This window comes from Hibiscus syriacus, unplaced genomic scaffold, assembly GCF_006381635.1.
Source record: "Hibiscus syriacus cultivar Baekdansim isolate YM2019G1 unplaced genomic scaffold, ASM638163v2 tig00117016_pilon, whole genome shotgun sequence".
Taxonomy (NCBI): domain Eukaryota; kingdom Viridiplantae; phylum Streptophyta; class Magnoliopsida; order Malvales; family Malvaceae; genus Hibiscus; species Hibiscus syriacus.
Window position 1 is genome coordinate 1,653,555 of NW_024063525.1, and position 8,994 is coordinate 1,662,548.

Here is an 8,994-nt window from a genome sequence, read left to right on the forward strand (position 1 = left end):
AACACAAGAATAAGCAAAGAGGGGCAGCTGAAGATACTCATTTTTCATTTGAATATTATTTATATTATTATTATTATTATTATTATTTTATTATTATTAATAAATATTATTACAGGCCCAATCCAGACTGGACAGGCCCATTTACAAAAGACCCAACTGGCCCAAACCTAATAGAAACCCTAAAACCCATTTAGGGTTTGATCTCAGCTTCAGCCACCGCTTATCTCTCAGCCGTTGGATCAGATCTTGATCCAACGGTCCAAGGACCTCCAGATGCAAACCCTAGGGTTATGATACCCTAGGGACCACGCGGCCGCCGTTCGTCAACCTCTGTTACCACGCTGCCACGACGCCAACCGAATGATCCAGAAGGCCTAGCCATAGCCGCACACGTCGCCTTTAACGGTGAGTCACCACTGGAAGTTCGGTGACTCACCAAGCTTCAATCTTTTACCCAGTCCGAAGAAGATATCGGCGAGGCTTATAAAAGCCGACCACCTACAAACAAGAGAAAGACAGAGGGCCAGAACAGAGAACAAAAAAAATAGAGAAAAGGAGACAGAGAGAATACAACAACCAAACCATCAAAAGATCGAAACAAAAATTAAGAGAAGCCTTACCGAAGAAGCTGCGACGCCACCGGAGTTCATAGGTCACCGTAGAAGCAAAATACCGAAGGTATTTTTCTTAGATCTAGGCAAATACGGGACGTTTTAAGGAAAACTAAGGTCAAAGTTGAACGTAGATCACTCGGATCTATCGTTCGGGAGGTTTTTGTTTTTTCCGGCCACCGAAAACGGTGGCCGGCGGTGAGGTTATCGGCGGTACAAGGCTGTCGTCCGGTGACCGACTTCCCTCCGATGAGGGAAGTTAGAGAGAGGCGAGAGAGTTTAACAACTCTCTCAGAAAGAGAGAAGAAGAAGAGAAGAAATGAGGATGCTGGCCCTTCGGGCCAGCCCTTTAGGGAAATATATATCCCTTCCCGAACGACGTCGTTTTGGGAAGAGGTATATGCGTAATTTACATATATGGACAAACCTCGTCCGTAGTCCCTCGAATTTGTAATTTTATAATTTAGTCACTAAATCAGTTTATGATCTTTTTAATCTGGTTTAATAATTTTAATTTTATTTATTTTAGTCCTTTGCATAATAATATATATTTTAATTAAAATAACCGATTTAGTCCTCGTAACTTTATTAATTAATATTTTAAACCCCGAATAACATGTTTTTATTTCTTTTAATTTGATATACGAATTTGATATAATTTTAATCTAGTCACTAAATTAATAAAAGGGTAGAATAACATATTTAGCCACTGAAATTTTAAATAATTAATTATGAATTAGGTATTTAATTCTATTAGGTTATAATTTAGTCACTAATTTCAATTTTTATTTATTTTTTACAAGTTTTATTTATTTTAAATATATATAGTTTTAATTTTGTTCATTGTTTAGTTATATGTTAATTTTATATGTTTACTTTTAATTATTATTACTATTATTATTATTATTTAGCCATATATATATATATTTATTTTATTTATTAAAATTTTATTTAATTACTTTTAACTTATTTTAATCCTGTTTTAATATTTATTTATTTTTCAATATTAAGAAAGGGCAGTCTTAAAACAACTGGATGTCTATTTTCTGATATTTTTAAATTAATAAATATCCTATTTTATAAATTATATATTAATTGTTTTAATTATTTATTTATTTTTTAATATCGAAGAAAAGAGCTGTCTTAAGGCACCTAGAAGTCATTTTCTGATATTTCTAAATAAATAAATATTTTATTTATAAATATATATAAATTAATATTTTTTTTTTCATAATTATAATTTTGAAATAATAGGATTATAAATTAAATATATTTTGAATTTTTAAATTTCTAATAATAGAGACAATTTATAATTAAAAAGTATCAATTTTGGGCGTTGTAGGGGTGCTAATCCTTCTCTAAACGTAACCGACCACGAATCCCTTTTTATTATTAAAAAAGAACGAATTTTTGGTTAAAACGCAGATCAGTTTATCTTTTAATCGATGTTTTCTTAAAAACTCTTTTAAAGGATGATTTTTAGGTATTCGACCTACCTGACCCAAAAGGCCGATGGCGACTCCCAAATTATTTTAAAAACATTTATTCACATCACTTTTCCCGCCAAGTAAAAAATTCGTGCCCAGACGAAAACCGGTTACGACACCCTCCTCCAAAGGATTTCAATTCCATCATGTTATGGATGAAATTTACTTTCTCTCCCTTGATGGAATTGGATTCCAATTCCTCTTTGAAAACTTGATTCAAACATGGGAAAGTGATGAAATTAGATTCCAATTCTCTCTAATTCCAAGAGATTCCAGCGAATCAAACGTCACCTGACACGCGAAAAGGGTACCTTTCAAAAGCCAAGAATTAAAGGCATCCCATTCCTACAGCCGGAGGGAATTGAAATTCGTTTCGGCGGTGGGAATCCACTTCTTGCTAAGTTAAGGTACCAAAGTATTTGCTCGGTTCCATCTTAGCGCAAGGGATCACTAAATATTCCAACTTTACCATCAAACCAAACTATGAATTTTATTAGGCGTTTCATTTATTTAAACAACCATCTTTTTCTTCTTTATGAAGAAGAAGACTACCATTTTAATTTAGGCTTATAATTAATAGGTAGCATAAGGACAAAGGATAAGATGATGATAATGATACGTCTTCATGAATTCCGTGGGTCTTCTTCATCAGCCACCAGTTTTGTTATACAACCTTTCCCATGTAACAGAAACTATTGTATCCCTGTTTTGAAATTATCAAGCTTCACGGGTAGAGTTTAATAGAAATATATGTAAAAGGGTCTACTTTATTTATTACTATATCTTATCTACTCTATGTTCATATTTAAATTTAATGATAAGGATAAATTCTTTAATTTTGAGATTTTAAATTTAGGTTTTATTATGCGTGAATTTTTAAATTTAAACTTTATTTTAGTTTTATTATGTGGTGTACTTTCTTGACCTAATTCTTTGGGAGGAAAATCTCAATCTTTCATCAAAATGTTTGTTGGGTGATCTTTTAAACGACGAAGTCAAAATTAATTTGTAAAAAAATAAATTATTTAATTTTAAAATAACGAGATTTTAATATATAATTAACCCATAAATGAGAATTTTATTAATATAGATATTAAGCTTTTTAATAAATCATAACAATGATGTTTTGCTGGTTGAAAATCATTTGAGTGGTAACACTAGTATCAATGATGTCAATTAAAAGTTGGGTGATGATGTTATTTCGTGTAATTGCACCACTTACGACGGACTAGATTACGCAGGTTAATAGTCAATTTAATATTATTTTTATAAAATTAATTTAAAAATTTAAGAAACAACAATCACAGTGGTTAGGGGTGATTATCAAACGAGTTGATGGTGAGTTAGGAAGTGCTCAATTCGTTCTTATTAAACGTTTTTGTTGTTCAACTTGACTTGTTGCTCGTTAAGCTCATTAAAATTTTACTCAACTCGTGCTCTTTAAGAAAATTTGTTGCTTGACTCATTGCTCGTTAAACTCACCAATTTTTTTTATCTTATATTTTTTTATCTTATATTTTTTTTATATGAAATGACCATCCAGCTCAGTTGGTAGAGCACAAGGTTCTTAACCTTGAGGTCGTGGGATCGAGTCCCACAGATGATATTTCATAATTTGGAGGTCTCCCACGGAAGCTGCTCCCAACCTGGCGTTGGGTGCAGCCTACTATCTTACCTCCCCCTTACCCCATTACATATGGGAATAATGGTCAGCTAATTTTTTATATAGAGCTTAATATAAACATAAACTAATAAATTTAACAAAAAAAATATGAAAAGAGTACACGAAACAATTTTAAAGTTTAAACTGTAAAATAACAATCCATAAATACATAAAACTAGTAAATTAATAAATTAATAGTAATAATTAATTTATCATTTATCATATTTCTTATTATCTATTATTTATTAACTAATTATTAATTATTATTTAGACTTTCTTTTTTTAATGAAATAATTTTTAAGGTAACTATAAAAAATTAATAAATTGATCGTGAACTTATCCGGTCGAGTTGAACTATGGGTATTGGTTTTAGATATTAACTACTTTTGAGGTATAATTATTAGATTGAAAGATGCAATCATATCAAAATAACATTCAAAACAAATAATGCTCCCAAGGAAACATGATGCAAAATCAAAACAAAAACTCAGCTGAAGGAAGAATCAAAAAGAAAAAAACGAACAAGGAAAAAGCCAAAGGACCAAATCCACATTTGAAACCATCTCCTGTGCACGATCAAGGAAAAGGCAAAATAATAAGGATGGCTATCAGTGTTTGGGAGGTTAAAGGGTAAATTTTCAGTTGAGATTAGGATATGAGGGGATAAAGATGTAGATTTCGATGGTGAGAGTAAAGCTTGATGGTGTTTGATTTAGAGTAGAAAATCAATGGTGGCGGTTGTCAAAGCTTGATGATGTTTGATTTACACTTGATTTGGGCCTCTAGTAGGATTGATGTGGATTACTTGTGGAAATTGGGCTTACTGTTGTGTTTGACTGAATGGCATTTAGTTTGAACCCATGTCAAATTTGGGCCTTAGGCTCTGGTCCGAATAAGAATAGGTGCCAAGTTTTGAAATACAATTTTTTATATGTATTTGTGATTTTTATGTTTGTAGACACTGATTAACAATCGGGTCTACTTTAAATTTCTCTTCAATTAACGTTAATTATTAGTATTATTACTATCATTAATTCATTATTACTGTTTATTATTATATTTATTAATATTATTTAATATTTATTCTTCATTATATTAAGACATACGTTGTAGTCTTACAAAATTAAGCCCAAAACACTAAGGCAACCTGGAAAATATAGCAAACTTAAGCTCCGGCGCCACCAAAGTAACAAGGAGTCACGTGCATGCAACCTACGCGGGTTCGATGAGCTCCTCCACGCACCGATAAAGACCCCATGACAAACAACCATTTGTACCATTATGGTGCGTTTGGTTCACGGAATATAAGATTATCAGTGGGAATAAGATTATCGGAATGTAACATTACCTAACACATTACTGGGAATGTTATATTACCGTGTTTGATTTGTTTGACAGTAATGTAAGATTACAGTGTTTGGTTGAAAGAATAAAATATTATTGAAATGTATATTTTACCAAATTGACATTGTTCTATATTTTTCTACAAGTGAAATTCTAATTATTTAAATAAATAATTATTTATATAAAAATTATTTATATAAAAATTCATCGATAATATATTTAAATAAAAACATTTATATAAAAATTCATCGATAATATATTATTTAAATATATCATATATTAATTTAATTTTAATTAATATTAAATTTTACATAATTTATTTAAAAAATATATTAAAATTTTACTTCAACATAATTTACATAAAAATATATCAGGTTCAATTTAGTGATTTTTAACTTTTACTATGATATTGAATCGATCATGACGATAATTCCGTTAGGTAATCAAATGGATAATAAATATGGTTGTCTCACATGACCTAATGATATACCAGGTTAGTTGGTTTAACACGCCAGATCAATGTTTTGTTACCTCCAATAATAATTGTTAACAACAAATAAAAGCTTATTTAATCTATAATTCAAACCTTACTGATTTTATGATATAATTAGTGGGATATATATATTGAAATAAAAGACAAGAAGAGAAAATGAAGGTTCTGAATCAGAAATGTGCGTAAATTATTTAATATGCAATCCGAAAGAATCTTACACGAAATGTTATTCCTAGTTTCCTACTTGAAGAAAGCATCAGATAAGGAAGCATCTTCAAGTTGAACAATTGTTTTGGTGTGAGCTCCCTTGCCTGCCTCTCCACAGGAAAACATAATACACAACAGGATCAACATGTCCCATGCTTCATTCTCTCATCCCCTTCCTGCCAACAACATTTGTTCAAGTTCTTCTCTTCGTCTCTCCAACTCTTGCACATCAACACTCAATGACACTATTCTAGTTTCTCTTTCTTTGTTTTGAAAAATCATGAAATCAACACCAAATTGTAAAATCTCCAACATTCATCATCGTGTAAGGTGTCTATTAATAAATATTTAAAGCAATGTTCGCCACTGCCATGTAATTAATGCATTACTTCTTGAACCCACTTAAATAATGTGTTAATGCTAAAAAAAACTTTCTAAAATGATTACTTAATATTCCTTAATTGGTGCTCAATATCCGATCAAAATCATTTGAAATGCAATACAACAATGTGTTCTTACAGCTCATTTGTCAGCTTAAGAACACTTTGAGTATAATGTGGTTGGAGAGGTTTAAATCCTTAAAGAGGCATTCACTGTATGACTAGGCTTATAATTGATCAAACAAAAGAATGCAAAAAAAAAAAAAAAAAACAATCATCAAGACAAGATGTAGACCAAAAAGGCCAGATTTAAAGTCTCATAGCTTACCTCCAGATCCTTAACTGCTTGTTCCCTTGTAATTTCCTTTTCTTTGCGTGAACGTTTGAGAAAGCCAATGCATAAAAGTCCCTGACAAATTATCGATACAATCAAGTAGTAAACATAAACTCAACTCAAGCCACGGCTCTGAACCCCTAACTCCATTCCACCCCAAACTATATTTTTCAAGACATGAAAGTGGAAAATAAACCTTAAACCTATATTGCTTCAACTCTTCATTTTTTTCCTTCAACTATCCATGTGCAAGTGTTGGACATATTTTCAGACATAGATGATCATATCCTCCAAATACATGGGAGAAAAAAGAACTTACAAAAGTTAAAACATACCCGCATTCGACACAGACATTTATCCGACACAACACTCACATCCTAATCTGAATAACATAGCCCTAAATTATAATAACTGTTGAAACAACTAGCCGATAGATAGGCACCATGAAACTAAAACCACACTTATAACACAAGATTAAAGAAAAAGGAAATACTAAATCTGTAGTTCAGTTGAATTATCATAAATCATAATCTGTAGTTCAGTTTAATTATCATAAATAATAATCTTGGTCAGTATTCCTTCAACCTTCATATCCGATTTTAAGTTAGATGGGTCTAAATGAACTTGTGGGACTTGGTTGATTTAGCCTAGAAATTCTCACCAAAACATAAGACGATAGGCTCATTATCTTACCGAAAAAACATATACTAGACCGCAAGCAAGGAACACATAGCTCGCTATGTTCTGAAGAAGTACAAGATCCCGTTGACTCGATGAATATTCAGGGAAAACTCTTGTCATAACTGCAACACTGAGGCGAGTAACAACAAATTTAGAAATAATTTTTTTAAGTGCGATTATTCAACAAAAAATTGTAAAATCAAGTATTATTGCAATCTAGAAATTTGGTATTACAGGGTAAAAAAAGGAAAAAGGAAAAATCTTACTGCAAAATAATGCTAAAGCACCGGCAGACCACCAGAAAAGGGTCGGGTGCCGACCTTACTCTGGCGCTCGGAGGCGGTCTCGGCAGCACAGGCTCGCTGCCCTCTGGATCTTCATTTCTCGAAATTTTTTTCGGTTCACCTATTTCCCTTAGATCTGATAAAATCCCTAATAAATCAAATTAGTGAAACATTCTTGGAATCTCTTGTTCCAAGTCGAAGAAGAAGATTTCAGCCAGAGAATGCTATTTTAGACAACGAGACGGCACCCGAGCGCCAGAGTAAAACGGTTCGGTTCGGTTTGGCTTTAGTTTTTAATTGACCCTTGGTAGGGCTGAACAACGAAATCGAGAAAATCGAGAAAATCGAAAAATCGATACGAATCGAGTAAAATGGTTCGGTTCGGTTTGATTTGGCTTTAAACGATTCGGTTTTCGGTTCGATTTAAAGGCTTCATTTTTTTGATTCGGTTCGGTTCGGGTTTTCTATATGGAACCCATTTGTTCCATATTAAACCAAATAGACAATTTTTGTAAAAAAAATTATAGTTTCAAATGATTTTTTATTGAAAAACCGATAAACCAAACCGAATCGAACCGAAAAACCCGAACCGTTAAAAAAACCGAACCGAACCGAAAAAACAGGTTTCGGTTTTTTCGATTTTTTAACTATTCGGTTTCTGTTTCGGTTTCGGTTTAAATATTAAAAACCCATTTATTTCGGTTCGGTTCAATTTTGATAAAAAAACCAAACCGAACCGAATACACCCCTAGCACTTGGTGATCTGACTCCATCCAAACGTGGGTATATTCATTTGGAAAAAGAAAATTCCTCCTAGGAATGAATGATATCGTGAACTAAACGGGGTCTAAGGGTGTGTTTGGTTAAGAGAATGTGAGATTTTCATGAAAATGAAATCCACATTCACATTCCCCCATTTGATTGGTCGGGAATGTCATTCCCGGTAATCTTATATTACCAATAGTAGATTTTTTTGGGTATATTACCGGGAATGTCATTATCTTATTTTCCTTAGGTATTTTTGGATTACCGACGTTTTGGATTAAAATGTCCTTAAAAAAATTTCTTTAAAAACTATCATTAAAAACTATCATTATTATGTTATTAAATAATAAAAATTCTACAAAGGTTAAATTATAAATTAATCTATAACTATTTTAGATTTACAAAAAAGTATATATATAATTAAAATTTTATATGAAGTTCAGGGGTTAAAATAAAATTTTTACCCTTTCATTAAATCTTTTTATATTTTCAATTTTATAAAAAAATTATATAAATTTTATGAATTTAAATTTTTTAAAGAAAATATATAAATATTTTTTAAATGATTGAAAAAATAAATATATAATAAGAACAATTTAGTCAAATATACATGGATAAACTCTCGATATAATGCACTCAAAATAAATAATTCACGAAATAACGTTCTCCCAAGATTATTTGTTGAAATAGGGCGAAATCAACAGTGTGGCCGTAGGTCGCCATGCCTTCCGGGCGACCTACGACG

The 8,994-nt window shown here is 31.5% G+C and overlaps 1 long non-coding RNA gene across 1 annotated transcript; it reads right to left on the minus strand.

The window, feature by feature from the left end:
- Window positions 1–5,788: 5,788 nt before the first annotated feature.
- On the minus strand, window positions 5,789–7,681 carry LOC120195543. Its single transcript, XR_005523068.1, has 4 exons — window positions 7,467–7,681; window positions 7,213–7,330; window positions 6,514–6,594; window positions 5,789–5,981 (listed from the first exon to the last, which is right to left on the minus strand). It is a non-coding gene; the product is annotated as an uncharacterized LOC120195543 (long non-coding RNA).
- Between the last annotated feature and the right edge of the window lie 1,313 nt (window positions 7,682–8,994).